This window comes from Arachis ipaensis, chromosome B07, assembly GCF_000816755.2.
Source record: "Arachis ipaensis cultivar K30076 chromosome B07, Araip1.1, whole genome shotgun sequence".
In the NCBI taxonomy this organism is placed as follows: domain Eukaryota; kingdom Viridiplantae; phylum Streptophyta; class Magnoliopsida; order Fabales; family Fabaceae; genus Arachis; species Arachis ipaensis.
In genome coordinates, this window is record NC_029791.2 from 69,039,273 (window position 1) to 69,065,835 (window position 26,563).

Consider the following 26,563-nt stretch of genomic DNA (forward strand, 5'->3'; position numbering starts at 1 on the left):
TATTTTATATCCACCTGACTGAGATTTACAAGGTGACCATAGCTTGCTTCATACCAACAATCTCCGTGAGATTCGACCCTTACTCACGTAAGGTATTACTTGGACGACCCAGTGCACTTGCTGGTTAGTTGTGCGAAGTTGTGAACCATGGTATTGGAATCATGTTTTTGGCGCCATTACCAGGGAAAGAAAGAGCGATGAATTTTACATAATCAAAGTGTAATCACAATTTCTGCGCACCACGGCCGCGCGAATTGGAAACTGCACAAGTGACGCGGAGGCGTGGACGACGCGCCCGCGTGGCAAAGCGAAACGCCGAATGACGCGTCCGCGTGACATGCGTGATCTGCATAATCTGCAGAATCGCTGGGGGCGATTTCGGGCCTTATTTTGACCTAGTTTTTGGCCCAGAAAAGCAGACTAGAGCCAGAGAACATGTAGAAACCAAAAACAACATTCATTCCGTATAGTTTTAGTTTTTAGATCTAGTTTTCCAAACTAAAAGCATCGTTTTAAAGTAAGAATGTTGTATCTACACTACAAGAAAACAACTCTATTGCCACGCTTTTAAAGCGTGGCGATAGCTTTTCGCCACGCTTTTTGAGCTACCGCCACGCTTTTGAAAGGGTGGCCTATCAAAGGGTGGCGGTTGCTCTATCGCCACGTTTTTGGTGACCTATCGCCATGCTTTATTTTTTGCTACGCTTTTGCAGATTGCCCTGCTTAAAAAGTGTGGCCATATGTGAGAGATACGGCCACGCTTTTAAAGCGTGGCCATAGAGAGATACAGCCATGCTTTTAAAGCGTGGCCATAGCAGGAGATACGACCACGCTTTTAAAGCGTGGCCATAGTAGGAGATACGGCCACGCTTTTAAAGCGTAGCGATAGAGAGATACAGCCTTGTCAAATTTTAAAAAAAAATCTTTTTTTTTTTATTTTCAATCCTTTTTTATTACCAAACCTATAAATATAGTATACAATTTTTATTACAAGATAAATTAAACAGTAATTAGTGACAATTTTTGGTATAATTATTTTATACATTAATCCTTATACAAAACTTTCCAGATTTTTTCAGTAACAAAAAACCCTTCAACCTCCTATCCAGCCGAAATTCACTAACTCAGCAAAACACATGTATAATTACAAAAGCAATGAAAAATTAATAGCAGTTCTGGGGTCTCAAGATCACGTCAAGGTCCCTCATTTTCTGTATTTTATATTTTTCTTACAACCTTGTGCCCAACAAGTACATAACCGAGCTCAATATCCCCCTCTCAGAATGATTCATAGCAATGTTTGGTGGAGCTGAAAAAAATAACACCAACATCAACAAAATAATTTCATTTCCTTTTCACAGAACATAATAATAAAAATGCTGACAATCACCGACCAAAGACATAACAATGAAGAAACAAGGAATAACCCCATTGGCAAGCAAGCTCAGTGCTTTTTTTCCTTTTGCAAAAAAGAAACAAAAAAAAGGCAAAAGGAACCATTGAATTACCATGCAAAAGGGAAAAAGGAATCTAACCAATTGGCAATGCAGGATGCAATGCAAGTAGGTAGAGATCAAATTTCAGAAAACAATTTAAGCAGAAATTAGTATAATCGTCATGTTAATACGAGAAGGTTCCAAAACTCGACGGACAGAATCAGAATTACCTCTTGAATGGTTTTCTTTAGATCAAAAGCATCTTTCACTCGAGCATCCAGGATGGCCCATGTATCATGGAAGTCTAACAAGAAACAAACAAAAGATGTATTAAGAAATGTCTTCACTTGTTACAACACCACATCAGAGCCACAAACAACTTGTTATCCATCTAAATATAAGATACTATATTGATGCAGTGAGGTGGGGTGGGGCATAAAAGAATAAATTCCATTGTTTTTCCCCTGATTACATACTTTATCAAGATACTACTAAAATTCATTGCCATGAGAAAATTGGCTACTATGACAGGCTCAGTTCAAGAAAATAAGGAGAGTTTAAGAGAATGGACAATTGAACCCAGTTAATATTTTCTCATCCACCAGCATTGCCCTCTGCTTAAAACTATTTGGAACATTCACTGGTTGAGCCTGTAATGCAATATATATATATATATATATATATATATTAAAAAAAACTCAAAAGCTGCATGCAAGATATATATCCAATGCCTAATAATACTTCAAAGCAAACAAAACATCATCCGATGTACTTCGAATTTCAGATCCAAAAACAGCAGAGTCCCATTGTTTCAACCATAAGAGTACCTGTCTCAGACAATAAACAGGGCATAAAAGAATAAATTCGATTGTTTTCCCCCTGATTACATACTTTATCAAGATACTACTCAAATTCATTGCCATGAGAAAATTGGCTACTATGACAGGCTCAGTTCAAGAAAATAAGGAGAGTTTGAGAGAATGGACAATTGAACCCAGTTAATATTTTCTCATCCACCAGCATTGCCCTCTGCTTAAAACTAGTTGGAACATTCACTGGTTGAGCCTGTAATGCAAGATATATATATATAATATATTAAAAAAAACTCAAAAGCTGCATGCAAGATATATATCCAATGCCTAATAATACTTCAAAGCAAACAAAACATCATCCGATGTACTTTGAATTTCAGATCCAAAAACAGCAGAGTCCCATTGTGTACCTGAAGGTTCCAATAATCGGAAGCCCCTTTTGCACGGCTACTCTTCTCTTCATCAGGAGAACTGCTGCGGCACCATCACTAACTTGGCTAGCATTGCCTGAAATTAAAAATAAGAACCGAGAACAAAAATATGAAAAGAAATTTAAACTATAACAAACTTAACATTAACAGATTTCTTCAGCACATGCTGTTGTTGAACCATCTTTCTGGAATGCAGGCTTTAGCTTTGCTAGATCCATCAAAGTTGAGTTAGGCCGGATACCATCATCAGCCGAAACTATAATTTGCTTCTCCTCTCCAGTTTTTGGATCCACAATCTACAGAAAAAACCATTAATAGTTTAGTACAATAGTACTATAACATTTCAAAATCTGCAATGAAACTTACATTGGAAGTTAGAACTTACCTTGGTAGAAACTGGTATAATTTCATCTTTGAATTTACCAGAAACTGCATTGTGAATTCTTGATTCCTCTACTTGTCCCTGCATACATGCCCTTTATTTTCGTTTCCCATTCAAGAACAGATTCAGATTTAGAAGGACGCAAAACATGAAAATTAAATTTAAGTAATCAAACAATGATGCATTTAGTTCAAGTAGTTGGAATTTAGAAGCATGGAGAAGTGGGTGCTTACTGGGATATGGTAAAGAACAAAAAAGAAAGGATGTGAAGATAGGGGCAACCACTTACCATACCACTTGGCGAGTTCATCATTGGCAGGAGTGACAGCAGTAGCAGCTTTCTTTGAAGGAGGAGGTGGTGCTGCCTTCTTCTTACCAAAGAGAGCCAGTGGAGAGTATAAGTACTCAAAACTCGAAAGAATTCCTATCTAACCACTGAGAAAGATAAGAGAGGAAAAAACAAACCTTGCCCTTCAGTATCACGACATTGAAATTGCTACCGGTCCTCCTCAAAGGAAGCGGTAAAGCTGATCATGTTACACTAAATCAAAACTGTCCAAATCCATAATTTGATAAAGAACAAATAAATCTCTAAAACAGATCAACATTTGCACAATTAAAATCAGAACCAAATAAGGATAACAAATCATCAATAATCAGAACATGTTTCAATTAAAATTAGAATAAATAAAAAACAAACAAGGAGAACAAAGTAACAATAATCAGAACATGTTTTAATTAAATTCAGAACAAATCAGACCCATACTTGGAGAACAAATTCAGAAAAAATCACACCACAAAATCTTCTCAACAATATAAAGAAAAATTCTGGTCTTGATCAGCTTCCAGATGGTGTTTGTGTGTTAGGGAAAAATCTGAAAAGGAAAAGACAATGAAAGACAATGAAAAGACAAGGAAATATGGGATTTCGTTTCCCATTCCATCATTACTACACATGTTAAATCACGATTATGGGATTTCAATGAAAGAAATATGCAAAGAAAGCAACAAACGTTTGCCTGAAAAATACCTCAGACAACCTCAGACAACAGGACTCAAGATGAAAAAAAGTCAGCTCAATCAAGCTATCTAATTTCTCAGCAATTGTGTTTCCCTCCAAACTTTTTCTATTTAAATATTCTGCAGCAGGATGTAATAAAATAAAAAACAACCATGAGATAGCATATAAGATATGTGAAACACACGAAAGTGAAGACAAAATATAGACCACATATTTCTGTTGATAAGATGATATATAGACTGGCAACTAACATACTTAGTAAATTTGAGGAATTACATAATGAATAAAGGTTTGAAATATATTGCTCATAGATGAGCCAATAGCCTAATAGAACCTAACTACATTCATCTTTCAAAACCTGCAACTAATTCTCATAGAAGTTGGCTGAAAAATTAACAGTAAGCTGACTGCAGAACAAGGATTCAAATATAATGCATGAGCAAGGCTTTGCCATGACAGGAAAGGAGTTTCATCCATGATCGCTGCTAAAAGAAAAATGATGAACCAGCCAAACTCTAATTATAAGTGAGCCAATATAATAAGTGTGTGTTAACATTTCAAGAAAAACTCAATATAATAAGTGAGCCAATATAATATATAAGTGAATCAAGCAAGAATCAGTGAGCCAATATAATAAGTAAGACTTTATTCTTTATTACTTAATCAACTATCTTGATACATAAACTCGAGTTGACAAGTGAATTAAGCAAGAATCAGTGAGCAAATATAATGTATAAGTGTGTGTTGCTGCTAGACAAAAATATATCAAACTTGCTGCAACAATTCTAAAACTTAATTTGACCAAACATTGAACAAGGTCAAACTAAATATTAAATAATTACCTTCAATGGCTCAGGGGAACCCTCTGCAACAGGAAGATTTTGACGGCATACCAAAGACAAAGCATTCTGGATGGCATCTGTGGTAGCAACATTACCAAAAATGGTGGTAAAACCCAGCAACTCCACCTTAGGGCATTGAAATGGCATCATAATCGCCATGCCATCATCTGCATAACCATTAAAAGACTAATTCCTTTTCTAATTTTTCACTTTATAAGAATTATTAAACGCACATATATCCTTCAGCACACCAGATTGAAGAACATTAAAAATTAATTTTCATACTTCCAATCTAAAGCATGATAATAACGTAATCTATAATCTAAATTACGTCAAAAACTAATTAGCATTAGAAAAATAAAAAATTCCAGAAACAAATTAAAAAGAAAGTAAAATTTTGTTACCAGTTTTTGTTGTTCGCGTAGGTTATCAGAAGCAGAGTAGCGATCTTCCATGTACTCCCTCCTCCCTCTCTTGCAATAAACTGAGAAGGCATCACGCTCCTCCTCCACAACATCACGCGACGCCGCAGCAGAGGGTGTGGGCGGAATCCCAAATGCCTCTTCCACTTCAAAATGGTGCCGTCTGGTGACGTAGTGGAAGCGGAAACGGCAGCAACACCAGAAAGCGAAGCGGGAATAGGCGGCTTGGGAAGACGAAGACGCAACGACGAAGAAGGAGAAGAAGGAGAAGGAGAAGAAGAAAAAGCGGGAGAAGAGCAAGGCAACGCCATAGATGGAACTCGCGAAGGCGCCATGAGAGGGACGACAAACTCACCACCGCTGCTGCCGTCCTGAGTGTCTGCGTGAGAAGGATGGAGGAGGAGTGCTCGAACGAAGAAAACGAGGGAGAGAGCGAGGCGCTGCTGCTGCGTGAATTAGGGTTAGGGGAATGGGGGAACAAAGGTTTTGTTAGTCCGTTCTCACTCATACACAAAAAAAAAATTTCTTTTGAAACCTTTTGTCCACGCTTTTGAAGCGTGCCAAAAAAATTACAAGAAACGGCCACGTTTTTAAAACGTCACTATAATAAAATTCTATCGCCACGCTTTAAAAGCATGCCTGTTTCTCTCTATAGCCACCCTTTTTAAGCGTGGCAAAAAAAAGCGTGTCTATATCTCGAATCAATTGTCACTCTGATAAAAGCGTGGCTATAGACCCTTTTCGCCACGCTTTTTAAGTGTAACAAGAAAAAACGTGGCTAAATCTGTAATCAATCGCCACCCTCACAAAAACGTGGCCATTGACCACTTTTGGCCACGCTTTTAAAGCGTGGCAAGAAAAAAGTGTGGCCATAGGCCGTTTTTCTTGTAGTGCTAACTTGATGGGGAGTTGATTGAAAGGAACCCTTGAGTTGGGATGCTTAAGAGAAAGATTGTAATTGGGTTTATTGTTGGATTGCTCTCTAGTCACTAACACCAATCCTCTCAAGAGCGGATTGGAACTTGTGGATAGAAACAGCATTCCAACTTGTTTAACTTTCCCTTACTTAGTGAGGGACAACTAAACATAATAACCCTCAATTATCAATTAATCTTGAGAGTACTCCAACAAGAATAGGGCTTCCAGCTAATCAACTCCCAGTCAAGGCTTTTATTTAAATTTATATAAATTCTCTAATTTAATTTTCTGCCATTAAAGTCAAACTTTTTTGAAAACCATCCGATTAATAAAATAGCACACTTTTCTGCAACTCGTTAGGAGACGACCTGGGATTCATACTCCCAGTATTTCAATTTTAATTTCTGTGACACCCTTCTAAATTGATAAGCAGATTTCTGGTTGGTTGAGAACTATACTTGCAACGCATATTTTATAATCATTCTTAACTCGCCAATTTCTGCCACCATCAAAGACATACGGCAAGATACACCTACAATGAAGGAAGATAACAAGGGTCACTACTAAACAACTCGGAAAAATTAAAAAAAAAAAAGAAGGAACAACCAGTCAGCACAGAGGTGGGGGCAGCAAAAAGGGCACCCTAGGGTTTACGAAAACAAGGAGTACTCAGCAAAACCCAGGGGCACCCTTTGGAGGCAACAACAAGAACAAGAACCCAGAAAAAGGAAATAATGCAAGAATCGGAACCCTAATCAGCCTTAACCCTTTCGAGCGTGCAAGAAGTTCAACCTAAGTAACAGCATTCCCTCATACATTCAGCAACGAAAAGACAAAGCTACTGATAGCAACAAAGCGCACATAGGAGCAGCAGAGAAAATCGCAAACGTTGATCAACCTAAAGAAAGACGCAATCTTTTCGCGGAAAGAATCAAGCTTTTCAAAGACAACTCAATAAAAATAAAAACTTGGCGAGAATAAGAATACATAAAAGCAACTATCAAAGTATAAAGAAAGAAGGAGAAAGCACCAACCTGTAGAGAACAGAAGCGACAATTGCCCAGACAAAAGCAAACAACAAGCACGCACCAACAAAGCGCTTTTTTCGAACTGAGAAGGAAGGAGGCTTGAGGGGCGTGAAATCAGAAGAATTAGCAACAAAGGAAGAACGAAAAAAGGGGAAGAAGAAATTGAAAGTGAAAGTAAAACTTCTTCTTTAATTTTAAAATGAAATACGAAGAGGGAAAAGAAGAAACAGCAAAAAGAAGTTAAATGAGCTTTGAAAGCCCTCGCGCATTCCCAAGAAAAACACAAATGCGCACTATAATTAAAGAAAGAAATGCTCCGCATTCAAGCGGAAGCAATTCCAATGGAAGTTATACTAGAAATCGACCAAAGGCGAATGCTCAAGCACGACTTCCACAAAGGGGTCGAAGTCTAAAGACACAACGTCAAAGGAAAGAACGAACTCGAGCAGGGGCACTGTTCATACCCTGGGTCGAGCTACACAACCCGGGTTGATTGAAGACAAGAGCGACCAACCTCTCAAGGTTTGGATCGCCACCGACCTCTCTTTAAAGAGTTCGGCCAAATCACCATTGAGGCTCAAGTAGGCCCAAAGCAGAAGATAACAACCCACTTAAAAGCGGATGGGCAAAGATAAGGGGACCCACCCACAAAAGATAAAGATAAGATAACAAACTTATCTCAAGGGAGGTCATCCCAGACTACTATAAATACACTGAAGCACCCAAGTATAACTCACTCTCTGATTCTACACAAAAACCTGCCTAAAGCACGTGCTAACTTAAGCATCGGAGTCTCTTGCAGGTACCACTACCCTCCGGTCATTGAGAATCAGTAGCACCACTAGATCCAATAATTCGGACACGACAGCTCCGGCCACCACAACAGATCTCCTCTGAGATCGACCCTCAGTTTCAGGTAACCCTCGGAACAGATAGTGGGCACATATTCTTGCATTCAATACCTTAATCATATGCATTAATCTCTTGTGCTTATATGTACTATCCACCATAAATAAAAAGAGAAAAAAAAGCGAAAAAAAAGAAAAGAAAAAATAAATATAAAGAAAAGAAAAAGAGATGGCAATAAAAGGGGACAAAATGCCACAAAGTAAATCGTGGTAGCAATGCATATGTATTGTACTAAATTTGGGATGCATAAATTTTTGTAAAGATAGTCAATGGGTAGTAAGATTTTGTATGTTGATTACATGGAGTGTCTTAGGTTAGGTGAGAAGTTTAGGTTAATCAAGGATTCGAATTTTAGTCCACTTAACCAAATACATTCCTACCTTGACACTAACCCCATTACAACCCTTAAAAAGACCTCTTGATATGTGTATTCATGCATTAAATTTTTGTTGATTGGTAGAAGAAGAGCAATCCTTAGAAAGCAAGCTTAGTGGAGGACCGAGAGAATTGACCCTCAAATACTAGAGTGATTAGAGTGTATACAATTCCGGTGAGGGTTCGATGCTCAATCCCTTGTTCCCGGCTTTCACAAGATTTCTTCTTATGAGTCTACTCGTACTTCACTTTGCAATTTGAATTAGTGGAATCTAATTTATAATTGTTCTTGAATGGTTTATTTACTTCCAACCAAGTAGGTAAAAGCATTTAGCATGTAGTTGCATTCATATAGATAAGTTGCATTGCATAAGTCTTACCATTTTTCCTTCACTTTTTTGGTTCTCTTGAGCATAACATGAGGACATGCTAATGTTTAAGTGTGGGGAGATCGATAAACCACTATTTTATGGTATATTTTGGATTGAATTCAGTGGATTTTTTCAATTATTCTCCCACTTATTCATGTAAATTGCATGTTTTTAAGTTTCCTTCCTAATCTTGTGCTATAATGGAAAACATGCTTCTTAGGCCTTAAAATCGCTAATTTTCAATCCTCTTTAATTACCATTCGATGTCGTGATATGTGTGTTAAGTGATTTCAGGGTTTATAGGGCATGAATGGCTTAGAGGATAGAAAGGAAGCATGCAAAAGTGGAAGGAACATAAGAAATTAAGGATTTCAGAAGCTGGTAGCGACGCGTACGCGTGACTGAAGCATGCGCGTGACAGGAGCAGCGTCCACATGACGCGTACGCGTCAGTGGCCAGTGAATTATCAATGCGACGGGTGCGCGTGGCTGACGCATACACGTGACGAGCGTCACGTGCTACAATAAGTGGAATTCGCTGGGGAGGATTTCTAGGCTGCTTTTGACCCAATTTCAGGCCCAAAAATGAAGACAAGAGGCTGCAGAGTGGAGCTAGAAGGGGATTCAATCATTCATTCATTCACACACTTTAGGTTTTAGATGTAGGATTCTAGAGAGAGAGGCTCTCTCCTCTCTCTAGGTTTTAGAGTTTTTAGTCTTATTTCTTCTTAGCTTTAGAATTTTATCTTGCTTTAATTTAGTTTTCTTCTACCTTTTATTGTTCTAGTATCTTAGTTTATCTTCTCTTGTTGATTTCTTTATTTTTCAATTTAGTTTATGAATTCTTTTTGTTAGATTCAATTTCCTTTTAATGCAATTTGAGGTATTTCATGTTTATTGTTTCTTTCTTTAATTATTGGTTATTGATTCCTTGCAATTGTTAGTCTTAGATTTTACTATCTCTTATTAATTTTCTATGCTTTTTTTTTGTGCTTTCCAAGTGTTTGATAAAATGCTTGGGTGAATTTTAATTTAGATTTTTGTGTTCTTGGCTTGGGTTGATGATTTGGAGACTCTTGAATTGTTAAAGTTTCTTGTTGATTGGTGATTGAAGACTGCCGGTTAGCTTGAACTTTACTAAATCTAATCTCTCACTATGAGTTGACTAGGACTTGTGAACTCAAGTTGATTGTATGCACTTAACTTTCCTTCATTGGTTAGATGTTAACAAAGTAAAGGCAATTTACATTTACCATCACAATTGACGACAATAATGAGGATAGAACTTCTATTCTCTTTCCTTGCTAGGAGCTATCTTAGTTATTAGTTTATTTTCTTGCCATTTTACTTTCTTGTTTCTTATTACAAAACCCTAAAAAATATACTTTCCTATAACCAATAATAAACTATACTTCCCTGCAATTCCTTTGAGAGACGACCTGAGGTTTAAATACTTCGGTTATTTTTATTGGGTTTGTATTGTAACAAACAATTTAAAACGTTGATTGAGGTTTAATTGTCGGTTTAGATTTATACTTCGACGCACTATTTTTATGAAATTCTTTACCGATATTTTTCCTCCGTCAATACTCTAATCTTACTCTAGGTAATTAATAAATAATTATTAATTATTTATTATTTAAAGAAATTAAAAAATTAAATTTTATAGTTTAAAGGAGCAAGAATAATTAAAATATGAATTTTTACACTAATTTTAAAGATTTTGGCTCAAAGTTAGGCCAACAAATTAACCGGTTGGACCAGGTCCAAGGCCCACCATATAAATACACAAACTCAACCACCTTCTTCCCTTGTTTCATAAAAAACCTCCATTTTCAATTCAATCTTCAATCTCCCATAACTTTTAATCTGGAGCTCCAATTGACGAGTCGTTTGTGGCCACGTATTCGTCTCGGAGATCTCTCTAATTCTATCTGAACAAAGTGATAAGAAATTTCAAATTCTGTGCCCATTTATCCTTTTTTGCATTTTCACAAATTTAGATTTTAGTATTGAGAGATTTTATGATTTTGATGGTTTAGGGATATGATAAACCACTATTTTATGGTTTATCTTGTGCTCAATTGAGTGGTTTTATCAAGTCTTTGTACACTTACTCATACAATTTGCATGATTTTACAATTCCTTTCCAATTTTGTTATATGATTGAAAACTTGCTTTCTGAACCTTTAAATTGTATATTTTTAACTCCCCTTTTATACCATTCGATGCCGTGATCTGTGCGTTAAGTGTTTTCAGGCTTTATAGGGCAAGAATGGCTTAGAGGATGGAGAGGAAGCTTGCAAAAATGGAAGGAGCTCAAGAAATAAAGGAGATAACTAGCGAGAAGTGACGAGCACGCACGGCTCATGTGTGCGCGTGAATTAGAGTTCGCACAGCGACGCGTGCGCGTGCCTGACGCGTACGCGTGATACGCAAAAATGACCAACGACACGTACGCGTGATTGACGCATACGTGTGACATGCGCTACCTGTAGAAATCGCAAAAAATGCTGGGGGCGATTTTGGGCCAAGTTTAGACCCAGCTTTCGGCCCAGAAACACAAACTAGAGCCAGAGGACAAGCAAAGACTCAACACACATTCTCATTTGCATAGTTTTTAGTTTTAGATTGGAATCTTAGAGAGAAATCACTCTTCCTCTAGGTTTTCTACACACTCATAGTTTTTATAGTTTATGCTTTTGCTTTGGATATTAAGAAGAGTCACTACCTCCATTGAAGTTGCTATTATTCTAGTTTGTTTTCTTATTCCTTTACTCTTTTGATTACTTATTAACCCTGTTCAGATAAGTATGTTATGATTTTGGGATTTATTAATGCAAAGAACTATTTTTATCTTTAATTAATTTTCAGTTATTATTTTACTTAATTTATTATGTCTTCTTCTTATTCCTTTTTATCATTTATGAAAGTTATATTCATGTCAATGGAGTAGACTCCCAACTTGATTTGGGGGTTGATTAAAAGGAGACCCTTGAGTTGGAATGGTCAACTGAATAGTTAAATTGGAGGTTGTTGGCTAATTCTCTATTTACTAACGTTAATCCTTCCATAAGGAGAGGAATAGGACTTGTGAATAAGAGTTAGCTCAATCACTTGACTTTTCTTTATTTAGTAAGGGTTAACTAAGTGAAAACAACAACCTCTTGCTACTACACTTGAGAGAATTCTAACAAGGATAGAACTTCCAATTAATCATTCCCCTGGTCAATGCTTTTTAATTAATTATATAGATTCTCTCGTTAATTTTCATTGCCTTAATTTATAATTATTTATTTTTCCGTTCTCCAACTCTTAAAATTTCTCAGAAAACTCTTGATTAATAAAATAGCACCCTTTTGTCAACTCGTTGAAAGACGACCTGGGATTTCTATTCCCAGTATTTTCATTCTAATTTTGTGACAACCCTTCTAAATTGATAAGCGGATTTTCGTCGGTTAAGAACTGTACTTACAACACTGTTCTTACTATAATTTCTTAATTGGCTGATTTTCGCGCCATCAATTTTTGGCGCCGTTGCCGAGGAGTTGCAATAGTGTGCTAATTTATTAGTTGGTGTAAATATTTTTAATTTTTCAATTTTTGCATATTTTATTTTATTTTATTACCATGAGCTGTATGTTTCTTTCATTGAATGACGCGTTCACTGCCTGACCCGAGCTTAGCTGCGTTTGATCCAGAAACTAAAAGAACTATTTCACGTATTAGGCGAGTTCGGTGTAGGTTAGCCTCTGAAGGTGGTGAAGTGGTTACTACCAATTCACCAGTCTCTTCTGAAGGCGAATCTGAAGCGCCATCTGAGGAAGAAACAAGCTCCTCTTCTACTAATACTGTTGATTTACGTGCAGGGAGCCCAGAAGGATTACTCTCCAGGAAGAGAGAGCTCCAGACTTTACACTGCAACCGTATCTAGCGCGTCACCCAAACCTGGCTCCAGATTTTGAATTGAAGACTGCGTTAATCAACCTATTACCTAAGTTTCATGGCTTACCTGCTCAGGAGCCTATCAAACACCTCAGGAATTTTCAGACAACCTGCTCAACTGCTAGGCGTCATGGTGCAGATGAGACTACTATTTTGCTGTCTGCCTTCCCATTTTCTCTTGAGGGAAAGGCAAGGGAGTGGTTCTACACTCAACCTGAAGCAGTTGTTACTAACTGGGATTTTCTCAGAAGGGAGTTCTTGGAAAAATACTTTTCAGCTGAAGTTACAGATAAACTGAGGAAGGAGATTTCTTGCATTATCCAGGGCGAATCAGAGACCCTTTACGAATATTGGGAATGCTTCAGAAATCTCCTAGACTCGTGCCCCCACCACAAGATTGACCATATGGTGTTGATAAGCTACTTTACACAAGGCTTGAAGTCTCAGGATAAGACTACATTAGATGCTGCAAGTAATGACTCTATGAAGAAGTATAAGACGGCGACAGAAGTGTGACAACTGATCACCGATCTAGCGGAATCTACCCGGAATCTCAGGCACAGAAACAACCATCTCAAGGCTGTTGCGGAGGTTTCCTCTAGCAGTGAGACTGCTGCTCTCACTCAGGCTCTGTGAGAGATGACCAACTTACTGAAGCAGCTACAGCTAAATCAACAACAACCTCAGCCTCCCCCATCACAACACAGTCAACAGTTGGTTCCTCAAAGAGTATACGGAATATGTGCTGATTATACCCATTACACTTATGAGTGTCAGCAGCTCCAACAAGAAGACAACACCTTGGCAGCTACTCATAACTTCTATGACCGCCCGAATCAAGGATATTATCAACAAAGTGGCAATTATAACCAAGGTGGGAACCATAACCAAGGTTGGCAAGACAACTCCAACCAGGGGTGGAGGGATAACTCACACAAAGGATGGAGGGACAACTATAACAAAGGAGGCAGAGATAACCAGGAAAATCAGAGGTGGAATAATAATAAAAATCAGTAAAACCGGTATCAGCAGAATCCTCCCTATTAACAGCAGAACCAGAACCAGCCTTACAGAGCACCTCACCAAAGGCAGTCCCAAGCACCTCAGAACAACCAACAGCAGGATCCTCAAATCACTTACCCCCTTCTTCTTTTAATGATGAGTTGCTTCGCACTATGACGTAAGGACACCAAGACATTCAGAATACACTTACCTCTACCATGAATGGTCTGAATGCTACTTTACAAGCTCTCGTCTCCCGGATGGATTCACTAATTGCCTCCAACAATCAACCTTCAAGCTCCAGTGTAATTCTTTCTCAACCTTTACCCAACCCCAAAGGTGGCATCAATGCCATCACTTTGAGGTCTGGAACCACACTACAAGAGAGAAATTATGAGGAGCCAAGTTCAAAGGAGAACATTCAAGTTGAAGATGTTGTTGTGGTAGAAGATGCTGAAGAGGAGTATGAAGTACAAGACATGGCTGAAGAAGAAGCAGCTCAACCAGAGAATAGCACACCAAAGGAAGCTGAAGCTGCAAGAGACGCCATCCCTATCCCCTTTCCACACCTTGCTAAGAAGTCCAGAAAGCAGATGGAGCTCGACCCAAAGATGGTGGAGATCTTCAAAAAGGTTGAGGTAACCATTCCACTTTTTGATGCCATTAGCCAGGTACCTAAATATTCAAAATTTTTAAAGGATTTATGCATGCATAAGGATAGAATACAGAATTTAGAAACCATTCCCTTAGGTAGCTCAATATCTGCTTTAATGGGTACCATACCAGAAAAATGTGGGGATCCGGGACCATGTATGGTTACGTGTACCATTGGGGGTGTAACATTTTCTGACTGCATGGGTGATTTAGGAGCATGTGTGAGTATTATGCCATTGTCTGTATATGATGCTTTGAGGCTCCCTCCCTTAAAAAGGTCGGCAGCTCGTTTTGTTTTGGCAGATAAAAGCATAATCACAGTGGTTGGAATTGCTGAGGATGTGCTAGTGCGCATTAAGGGGCTCACATTTCCTATTGACTTCTATATTTTGGAGATGCCCCCTAGTGACTCTGGAAGACCATCATCCATCCTGTTTGGAAGGCCATTCCTGAAGACTTTAAAGTTCAAATTAGACGCCTTCTCAGGAACTTACTCTTTTGAGATAGATGGCAAAGCAGTGAGCTTCAACCTGGATGAAGCTATGAAGCACCCTCTGGAAGATCATTCTATCTTCCAGTGCGACATCATTGATGAGACTGTAGCTACAGTTCACCAAGAAGAAGTAGAAGAGATGCACATGGAGCAAGATACAAGTGTCGGGAAACCATCTGAACACAATGCGGACACTTTGCCATCATCACTAGCTCCAGATGATCAAGTACCCAGCCATGAGCAAAAAATAGAGTTAAAGCCCCTTCCACCCCGACCTCAAGTATGCTTACCTTGAGGACAATCAGAAGCTCCCAGTTATCATTGCAAAGAAACTCAATTCCCAACAGGAGGAGCAATTGCTTAGTGTGCTGAGAAGACACAAGAAAGCAATTGGGTGGAGCTTGGCGGATATAGTAGGCATCAGCCCTCAAGTTTGTGAGCATAGGATATTTTTAGAAGTGGGGGCAAGGCCTATCCGTCAACCTCAAAGGAGACTGAATCCCACCATCTTAGAAGTTGTCAAGAAGAAACTGACCAAGCTGCTTGAAGCTGATATTATCTACCCCATCTCAGATAGTGAATGGGTCAGTCCAGTACAAGTGGTGTCCAAGAAGTCTAGAGTCACAACAGTGAAGAATGAGCATGGAGAGCTTATAGCAACTAGAGTGTAGAATTCATGGAGAGTTTGCATTGATTACAGGCGCCTCAACCAAGCTACTCACAAGGATCACTACCCCTTGCCATTTATTGATCAAATGCTTGATCGCCTGTCAGGTAAATCACATTACTGCTTTTTAGATGGTTATACAGGCTATTTTCAAATTCATATAGCTTCTGAAGATCAGGAGAAGACTACTTTTACATGTCCCTTTGGAACGTATGCATACAAAAGGATGCCTTTTGGCTTGTGTAATGCACCGGTTACTTTCCAAAGGTGCATGATGAGCATTTTCTCTGATCTTATTGAGAGCTGTATGGAAGTTTTCTTGGATGATTTTAGCGTATATGGTGATTCATTTAACCTTTGCTTGGATAGTTTAGCTAGAGTATTAGACATGTGTGTTAGTTCAAACCTTGTATTAAATTTTGAAAAATGTCATTTTATGGTAAAACAAGGTATTGTTCTGGGACATGTTGTTTCTAATACTGGTATTTCTGTAGATCCAGCAAAGGTAGATGTGATTTCTAGTTTGCCTTACCCCTCCTCCGTGAGGGAAGTCCATTAGTTCCTTGGTCATGCAAGTTTCTACCAGAGATTTATCAAGGACTTCAGTAAGGTAGCATTGCCTTTATTCAGACTGCTGTAGAAGGATGTTGAGTTCGAGCTGAGTGAGGACTGCATGAATGCGTTTGATAAGCTGAAGATCGCCTTGACTCAAGCTCCGATTGTGAGAGGACCAGACTGGAGCCAGCCTTTTGAGATTATGTGTGATGCCTCCAACCATGCAGTGGGAGCGGCGCTGGCTCAGCGTGAAGGTAAGAATCCTTTTGTAATTGCTTATGCTTCTAAGACCTTAGATGCTGCCCAGTCTAATTATACTACTACTGAAAAAGAGCTTCTGGCTATTATTTTTGCTCTGAATAAATTCTGAGCCTATTTACTTGGTACTAAGGTGGTAGTGTACTCAGACCATGCAGCACTAAAATATTTATTAGCTAAAAAAGAGTCCAAACCGAGGTTAATACGTTGGATATTGCTGCTGCAAGAATTTGATTTAGAAATTAAGGATAGGAGTGGTTCCCAAAATTTAGTGGCAGACCACTTGAGTCGCCTTGAACACATTAAGGATGACTTCACTCCTATCAATGATGTTTTTCCATTTGATAGCTTGCACGCAATATCTGAAGTAGTTCCTTGGTATGCGCCTGTAGCTAATTATCTAGTTATTCATACCTTCCCTCCCAATTTTACTAAACATCAAAGGGACAAGCTGAAAAATGAGTGCAAATATTATATATGGGTTAACCCATATTTATGGAGGTATGGTGCTGACCAAGTAATTAGACGGTGTGTGTCTCAATCAGAATTCCAGTCCATTTTAGAGGCTTGCCACTCTTCTGAGAGTAGTGGACACTTTGGCCCTCAAAGAACAGCTAGAAAAATTTTAGACTGTGGATTCTGGTAGCCTACTCTTTTTAAGGATGCTACTACTTTCTATAAATCTTGTTCCCCATGCCAAAAGTTTGAAAATATATCTAGGAAGGATGATATGCCCCAACAGCTTATGCTATTCTGTGAAATTTTTGATGTCTGGGGCATTGACTTCATGGGTCCATTTCCAAACTCTAGTAGTTTCTTATATATATTGTTAGCTGTAGATTATGTTTCTAAATGGATGGAAGCAATTCCTACCCGTACTGATGATGCTAACACTGTTGTCTCCTTTGATAGAAACCATATTATCTGATCACCACGAGCAATCGTGAGTGATCAAGGCAGTCACTTTTGTAACAGGAGATTAGCAGGTCTACTGAAGAAGCATGGGATTGTTCAAAAAGTAGCAACAGCCTACCATCCTCAGACCAATGCGCAAGCCGAGGTGTCTAATAGAGAGATCAAGTACATTCTGGAGAAGATAGTCAAGCGTCATAGGAAGGACTGGAGCACCAGGCTTGTAGATGCGCTCGCTTATCGAACAGCGTACAAGACACCCATTGGGATGAGTTTCTTCCGCTTAGTATACGGAAAGGCTTGTCACCTCCCACTGGAGGTGGAACACAAGGCTTTCTGGGTTGTAAGGGAATGCAACATGGGATTTGGGAAAGATAGTGCTGAAAGGAAGCTGCAACTAGCAGAACTGGAGACCCTTCGACTCGAAGCTTATGACAACTCCAGATTATACAAAGAGAAGGTGAAGGTTGTACATGACAAGCATATCAAGAAAAGAGAGTTTAGACCTGGAGAGCTAGTTCTCCTTTACAACTCCAGGTTGAGGCTCATGCCAGTAAAACTGAGATCCAGATGGGAAGGCCCCTACAGAGTAGAGAAGGTAAAGCCATACGGAGTCTTCCACCTGAGTCATCTTGCAAGTTCCAAATTCATCAAGGTCAATGGACATCGCTTAAAACTATATCATGGTGAGAAGATGAAGGACAATAAAGAGCTAGAGGTTTTCCTTTTGGAAGATCCACCAACAGAAGCAGATTGAGCTTGTGGACCGTCCAACTTAAGGAGGTAAAAGCAAAGTGCTAGGTGGGAGACAACCCACCATGGTATGATCGTTCCATTTTCATTCCTAGTTTTATTTTCTTTTGTTTTTCCATAGTGTTCATTCATAATTTCTGCATATTTATCTGCATTCTGCATAAAAAAAAAAAAGCACACGACGCCCAAGCGTCACTGACGCGTACGCGTCATATGTGCGTGCGTGAAAAATAAGAATTGAACAGTGGGTAGGAGTGGTGCTGGTGGCGTGCCTTGCACACAAGCAAGTCCACGTGTACGCGTCCCTCACGCGTACGCGTCACTTGCGTTTTCACCAATCTACGTGTACGCGTCCCCCATGCGTACGCGTGACCCTGCAAATCGGCGTAAATAGGTGTATGGCCAGAGAGTTATGATAGTGTGGGACTGGAACGGTGCTGGGAGCACAAGCCCTATCACGCGTACGCATCCCTGACGCGTACGTGTCGTTTTCCCATCCAGGCCATCCACGCGTACGCGTCCCTGACGCACACACGTCGTCTACAATTTTGGCACATGTGCGTATTAGACAGAGAGTTGTGCATGCGCGAGGCTGCCTTCGTGCCATTCGCACGATCACTATCACGCGTACGCGTCCTAGACGCGTAAGCGTCGCCTGAAAATAGTGCAATCCACGCGTACGCATCATACACGCGTATACGTCGCGTGCGATGCACAATTTATCCACTTCAGCGCCTGATTTCAAATCTCCTTTCCCTCAATCCTAATTCTTTTCAATCCTAATTATTTCTTCCTTCTTTCTTTCTTCTTCCTTATTCTTTCTTACTTTCTACTACTTTCTTCTTTCCTTATTCATCTTCTTCATCAAGGTTCTTTTCTTCCTCCCATCTACTCTTTCATTATTGCATTTATTTATGTTTCTTTCTTCTCTATCTTTCTTTTAGCTTACTTATTTATGGTTTCTTTTTCTTTTCTTTTTCATGCATTCTTACGTTGGTCTTGGAGTTTTATTTGGGTATTACCTTAGTATCCTAAAGCTTGTGGTCATTATATAGAGTGATTTGACAATTGATACTTTAATTTGGCTCCCATATACATTTGGATTATATTATTTTCATTCCTATTCTATCTTACTCACCAAGTGTTTATGAAAAAGCCCTTATGGCATCTTGAACTCTATTTTGTTTTACTCTTTTACTTGAATGCCTCTTTTTCACAATCCTTGCACTCCACATGTATTTAGAATTATCATTTACAATTGTCATCATACAAATACTCTCTATATTGGCACATTTAATTTTTTATGCTTGAGTTATGCTTCTCATGCCTATTCCTTGCATGCTTTCACCTCTTGCATCTATTTAATTATGAATTGCCTTATTGCTCTTAATTGATGTCTTACCTACATGTTGTAGCTACCATTTATTTGAGCTAACATCTTTCTTTTGGCATTCATTATCACTTGGAATTTTCTCCCTTCCGGTTTTGGTTATCTATATTTCACATTCCTCCTTTTTCTTCTTCCTTAGGCATGGGTACCAAGAAAGGAAAAGAGAAGGCCACTGACAAGCCACCGGCTAGGAGAGGAACCAAGAGAACACTGGCAAAGACACTTCCATCTACCAGTGTTAAGCCGCCAACAAAGCGGGTGAAGAGGATCATTAAAGTTGATGAATCAGAGAAAGCCTTTCCCGCCCGAGACTCCACAGGGTTTGCTAACCGTTATTGCGAACAGATGTTCCCCATCCTGGCTGAGAGGAACTACAATAATGAGCATCTACTCATTGTCCCAACACACTTTGTTGATTTTGTGAAGCCCCGAATTGAGAGGAGACAGTGGGAATTTTTGAGGCGGCAGCCACGAGAGGCCAACTTATCATGGGTAGTTGAATCCTACTCAAACTTCTACTCGCCTACTCTGCTGACTGTCTTCGTCCGTCAGCAGTAGGTCCCTGTCTCCGAGAGTTCCATACAGAGAGCACTGGACCTTTCACCTAGTCCTGAGGGATGGGATGCATATCAAAAAGCATCTCGTAAGTGCCAGATGTATTAGTTCAACTGGGATAGCATACTTGGAGTTATAGCCCAACTTGGCAGCAAGTGGATCTACGGGCAGCATCATTCAAAACCCAAGAGCATCTCAGTCCAGTCACTCACCCTGGAGGCTTGCGTGTGGGCACAAATTATGTCCCACTATGTCTTTCCGAGCACTCATGAGTCGACCTTCACAGCAGACATGGCTGTCCTCATCTGGTGCATCCTGACAGAGCAACCCTTCAACCTGCCCCGACACATCCGGCAAGCCATGAGACACGTACAGATAGCGGGTAACTTGCCTTTTCCTGCCTTGATTTCAGATTTAGTCTCTGCAGCAGGTGTGTCCTCTCGGGCAGGCAACACGAATGTCATGATCCCTAGGGCCGACCAGTAAGTCCCGAATGGGAAGTACATCAGGCTGCTAGTTCCCTCTACGAGCCGGCTTGCATGCCCATCTTTGGATACTCCTCCTTCTTCTACTCCACCATCACCCACACCACAAGCACCATCCATCCATCAGATGTTCCTTCAGATCCTTGAGCGGTTCGACCGGTAAGACCGACGAATGGAGCAACTGGAGCACCGTAACAAGCGCAGATAAAATTATCTGAAGGACTTCATAGCTGGTACACACCCACCCCCAGAACAAAAGGACACCCTAGACTCCCCTTCATCCAGAAGCACAGGAAGCCAAAGGCGAACCAGACACTAGAGGCGACGCTTCCAACCCTCCCTTGCTCCTTACTGATGGCACGGAGGACCGTGCCAAACCTTAAGTGTGGGGAGGTCAGTCCTTGACTTCCGGAGGTAAGCTCTTTTTCTCTCTTAACACCAACATTTGACTTTTTCCTTTGTTAGATAGGATAGATTACATGTTAATAATTGTTTGCATGTATGTTTTGCTTGGTTAAAGTAATGAGTTTCCTTTCAAGACCCTATTTTATAATATTTCACTAATTTAAATTGATAATTTGTGTTAAAACTGTTTGAAGACTTTAAATTGGAACATGATTTATAGCTAAGAACACACAAACCTGTGAGATTTGAGCTTAATTACATGGTTACACTATTTAACCATAACATTCCATTCTTATGTGTTTTCTTCTCTATGATTGCAATCTATATTTTGTTCCATTCTATATGTCCATTGTTTAGTGTATTTACATGCTTGCATATGATTGAGGCCATTATTTGTTATTAGCTCACTCATCCCAAATAGCATACCCTTTCAATTACCTTTGTTTGCCACTTTGAGCATTTTAATCCCCTTTTGTTCTATATTTTACCACATTACTAGCCTTAAGCTGAAAAACAATTAATTACCCCAAGTGAACCTTTGGTTAGCTTAAGTTAGAGATTGTGTATCAATTAAGTGTGGAAAATTGTGGAAACTTGGAGCGATGAAAGTGTGTTGTGTTTTATTAACAAAAGTATTGGGAATTTGGGTGCATACTCATATGAGACCAGAAAAATTAAAAACTCATGTGCATTGATATGTTATGTTGCTTTTATGATTAAAAAAAATAAAAAAATAAAAAAATAAAAATAAAAATAAAAATGAAAATATATATAAAAATAATAAATTACAATATAAATGAATAAATAAATAAGGGGACAAAATTACCCCAATGCTAAGTTCAATAAAAGATCGATGCATATGTGGTGAAATTAAGGAAAATTTGGTACATGAGTATGTGATACAAAAGTGGGAATTATGGGTAGCTAGGCATGATTTTAGAGTTACATAGAGAGTGTGTGTGTGTGTGTGTGTGTGTGTTAGGTGAGAGCTTAGGTTAGTCAAAGATTCATATTACAGCTCACTTGGCCATACATATATCCTCACCTTCACCTTAGCCCTATTACAACCTTGAAAAGACCTCATGATGTTTGCATTGGTATACTAAATTTTTGTTGATTGGTTAGATGAAGAACAAAGTTTAGACAGCATGATTAGAGAAGAGTAGAGTGGATTAACCCTAGACACTTAAGAGATTAGAGTGCATATACACTACCAGTGAGGGTTCAATGCTTGATTCTATGTTCCCTGCTTTCATGAGCTATCTTCTTACAAGTTTACTTGTCTTTTATTATATGATTTGAATTAGTGATATCTGATTTATGTTTTTCTTGAAGAGCTTATTTACTTTTGACCAAGTAGACAGAATCATCTTAGCATATAGTTGCATTCATAGGTTGCATATCATGAGTCTTACTTTCCCCCATTCATTCTTTGTATCTCCTTGAGCTTAGCATGAGGATATGCTAATGTTTAAGTGTGGGGAGATTGATAAACCACTATTTTATGGTTTATCTTGTGCTCAATTGAGTGGTTTTATCAAGTCTTTGCATACTTATTCATACAATTTGCATGATTTTACAATTCCTTTCCAATGTTGTTATATGATTGAAAACTTGCTTTTTGAGCCTTTAAATTGTATATTTTTAACTCCCCTTTATACCATTCGATGTCGTGATCTATGTGTTAAGTGTTTTCAGGCTTTATAGGGCAGGAATGGCTTAGAGGATGGAGAGAAAGCTTGCAAAAATGGAATCTTAGTTTCTAGTTTTAGATTGGAATCTTAGAGAGAAATCACTCTTCCTCTAGGTTTTCTACACACTCATAGTTTTTATAGTTTATGCTTTTGCTTTGGATATTGAGAAGGGTCACTACCTCCATTGAAGTTGCTATTATTCTAGTTTGTTTTCTTATTCCTTTACTCTTTTGATTACTTATTAACCCTGTTCAGATAAGTATGTTATGATTTTGGGATTTATTAATGCAAAGAACTATTTTTACCTTTAATTAATTTTCAGTTATTATTTTACTTAATTTATTATGTCTTCTTCTTATTCCTTTTTATCATTTATGTAATTTATATTCACGTCAATGGAGTAGACTCCCAACTTGACTTGGGAGTTGATTAAAAGGAGACCCTGGAGTTGGAATGCTCAAGTGATTAGTTAAATTGGAAGTTGTTGGCTAATTCTCTATTTACTAACGCTAATCCTTCCATAAGGAGAGGATTAGGATTTGCGAATAAGAGTTAGCTCAATCACTTGACATTTCTTTATTTAGTAAGGGTTAACTAAGTGAAAACAGCAACCTCTTGCTACTACACTTGAGAGAGTTCCAACACGGATAGAATTTCCAATTAATTATTCTCCCGGTCAAGGCTTTTTAATTGATTATATAGATTCTCTCGTTAATTTTCATTGCCTTAATTTATAATTATTTATTTTTCCGTTCTCCAACTCTTAAAATTTCTCAGAAAACTCCTGATTAAGAAAATAGCACCCTTTTGTCAACTCATTGGGAGACGACCTGGGATTTCTACTCCCAGTATTTTCATTCTAATTTTGTGACAACCCTTCTAAATTGATAAGTAGATTTTCGTCGGTTAAGAACTGTACTTACATTGTTGTTCTTACTATAATTTCTTAATTGGCTGATTTTCGCGCCATCAAGATACTCTAGTGGTGGATAATTACTGAGTTTTACTCCAATCATCAATGGATAAGGTAAGAAAACTCTAAACCCTTGTTGTTTGCTCAATTTTATGAACCCTAGTGTTAATTGCAGTGAATTGTACAGATTAGATTGAAATTATGTTGAATTAGTGAATTGGAAAAAAATTCTGGTGGTTGAGCTTGTTGAATTGATATTTGGAGCCTTAGAGCTTGTGAAGGAGAGGATTTTGAGGTGTTGCAGGCTTAGGGAGGAATTAGCAAAGGTATGGTTTTGGTTTCTCATAATTAATATATAATGTTGTGTGAAAACTTAGGCTAATTACCTTAGGATAGGCTTGAATATTTGAATGGTTGGCTTTGATGGAATTGAGGCATGTGTATGTATGTAATTAATTTGATAGTGAAATGGGTGGACTTGATGCAATTATTATTTATATGTAGGTATGAGATGAGTATGATGTTGAATTCATTAGTATTTGGTGAAATTGTTGAGTATAATGGGATTTATGGTAAGAAATTGATGAATTTATATGTTGGTATATTGTAGAGTGATTGAAAATTAGGTGAACATGATTTAGGAACGTTTAGAGCTGTTTTGGTTATAAAACAATTGGTGTTGAATTGAGGATTTTGGAAAATTGGAGCTTTGGTATTTCTAGAAAAATTGATTTTTGGATCAAATTCGATAGACCATAACTTGGCTTCCTGATCCAAAACTTTGTGAAATTTCTTTTGAAAGAAATTAGTTCCGTGAAGTTTATGACGTTTAAAGAAAGGATGAAAAATGATTTCTAACGAAAAAGTTATGTGCGTCGAAAAATTGGGTTTAAAAACAAGATTTTATAGAAAATCAGGAAATCTGGTGTGTGTATGTGTGTACGCACACTATTGCATGTACGCACAGACCAGAGCGTGCGGGAAGGTTTGTGCGTACACATGAGTTTGTGCGTACACACACTTTGGAAATTTTGTAAGTTGTGCGTACATACACTATGATGCGTACGCACACGAAGGTAAGTTCGTCTGATGCGTCCGTACGCACAGTACCATGCGTACGCACGATGTCCTGTTTTACAATAAAACTTTTTTTTTAACTGTTCGACCTTTCTGACAAGCTTGTAACCCTCTAAAACTACTGTTTTGTTGAAAATTCACAATTTTTAAACTATTAATCATTTCTCTAGTCTTCCCAAACCTCTATAACTACTTTCTAAGGTCCCATGACTAGTTTTTTAGACTTTGGAAAGAGAGTGAACCTAGTGAGAAAGTTAGTTTGATATTGAAGGAGGTTCGTAGAGAGAAGAATTTAATTAATGAAGGGTTAAAAATGCTAAATGAGATATTATTGATGGTGATGATGAGAATTGATTTTAATTATGAATTTTGAAATTAGAATATATGAAGAATGGAGTTGAGAATGAAAGTAACTTTGATTGAGATGTATCACTGAGTAAGATACAGTGGCATTATCCACTTGCTCTGGATAAAGAGTTGAGACACCGGTAAGATGCAATGGCATTATCCACTTGCTCTGGATAAGAGGCAGTGGCGTTGTCCACTTGCTCCGGCTAAATGTTCGAGAATCCGGATAAGATGCAAGGGTTGAGTTTTGTCACCCTTGCTTCGGGTTGAGAATTGTAACACCGCCTGGGTAAGAGGCAAGGTTGAGGTTGTCCCCCTGCTCCAGGTTACATGGGTAAGATGCAAAGGTTGTGGTTTGGTCCCACTTGCTCCATGTTGTGGTGTTCTGTCCAGGGTTCGCTTCCAGACATGTCGGATTTAGCTATATAATCGACAGATGAGACTCATCAGCCATAGGACAGGCATACATCATACGTATTTATATGTTTTGCTTGAGTGTGCATTATTTTGGTTTGCCTATTTATTTAACAATGCTTATCTACTATTTGTCCTATTTGTTGTATTTGTATTCTATCTATGTTTTTCTTATTAGTATTATACATGTATGTATCTGAGAGACCCCTTATCTGGTGGAGGCGTGATAAGGGTTGTCCCACCCGGTGATTAGGAGGTTTGGAGGACACAGAAGATGAAGAGTTAGATCTGAATTTGAAATCTCTTAGATACATTACCGAGACTTCTAGTTTAGAATAAGTTTTAAGTTTGAATCTGAGTGTCGGAGTTCTAGGAATGCCTCAGCTTTTTCCGGGACCTTATATATTATGTATGATGACACCTTTACCATGCTGAGAACTTCCGATTCTCATTCCATATATATATTATTATTTTTAAGATACAGGACACGAGGCACCTCGCAGAGCATACTGGAGAATCTGCTGAAGTGAAGATCTATTTTGGGCTTTGTGTTTTGTACTATGTATATGTATATATGTATATAAAATCTCCACCTTGTATATATTTATATTTTATCCCTCCTAGATATTGACTTGGAGAAGCAGGGTTTATATTCTGTATTTTGGTAAACACTTTTGGATTATATGTATGTATATGTATACTCTCGCCAGCCTTAGCTTCGCAGGTCAAGTCTGGAGCTTGGATATCTGTATCTTTTAGAATTCTGTTCGTTATATTTATATGCTATCCTGTATTTATATGCTTATCCGTATGAGTGTGATGCAATTTTCTGTTTCGACTTTGTATATCTTCTTCTTCAAGGCTCCTAGTTATTATTTCTTTCAACTATATTTATATACGTCTTTTCCTTTTATAGGTCGTAATACCTCGTCACCTCTACTTTATGACTTAAACGTAAGGCTTTGTGTGGTAGAGTGTTACAAATAAAAATAAATAAAAATATTATTTTTAAAACTCTTTCTTATCTTAATTTGATTAGTCAATCATAATTAAATTTTTAAAACTCCTTCTTTCATTTTTTCTTAATTTGATTTGCA

At 38.3% G+C, this 26,563-nt stretch overlaps 1 long non-coding RNA gene across 2 annotated transcripts; it reads right to left on the reverse strand.

Annotated features, from left to right (window-relative positions):
* Positions 2,843–19,546, reverse strand: LOC110264644. Of its 2 annotated transcripts, none has more exons than XR_002350818.1 (3): positions 19,534–19,546; positions 3,065–3,108; positions 2,843–2,975 (listed from the first exon to the last, which is right to left on the reverse strand). It is a non-coding gene; the product is annotated as an uncharacterized LOC110264644 (long non-coding RNA). The 2 variants fall into 2 exon arrangements; XR_002350819.1 differs by lacking the exon at positions 19,534–19,546 and adding an exon at positions 12,111–12,140.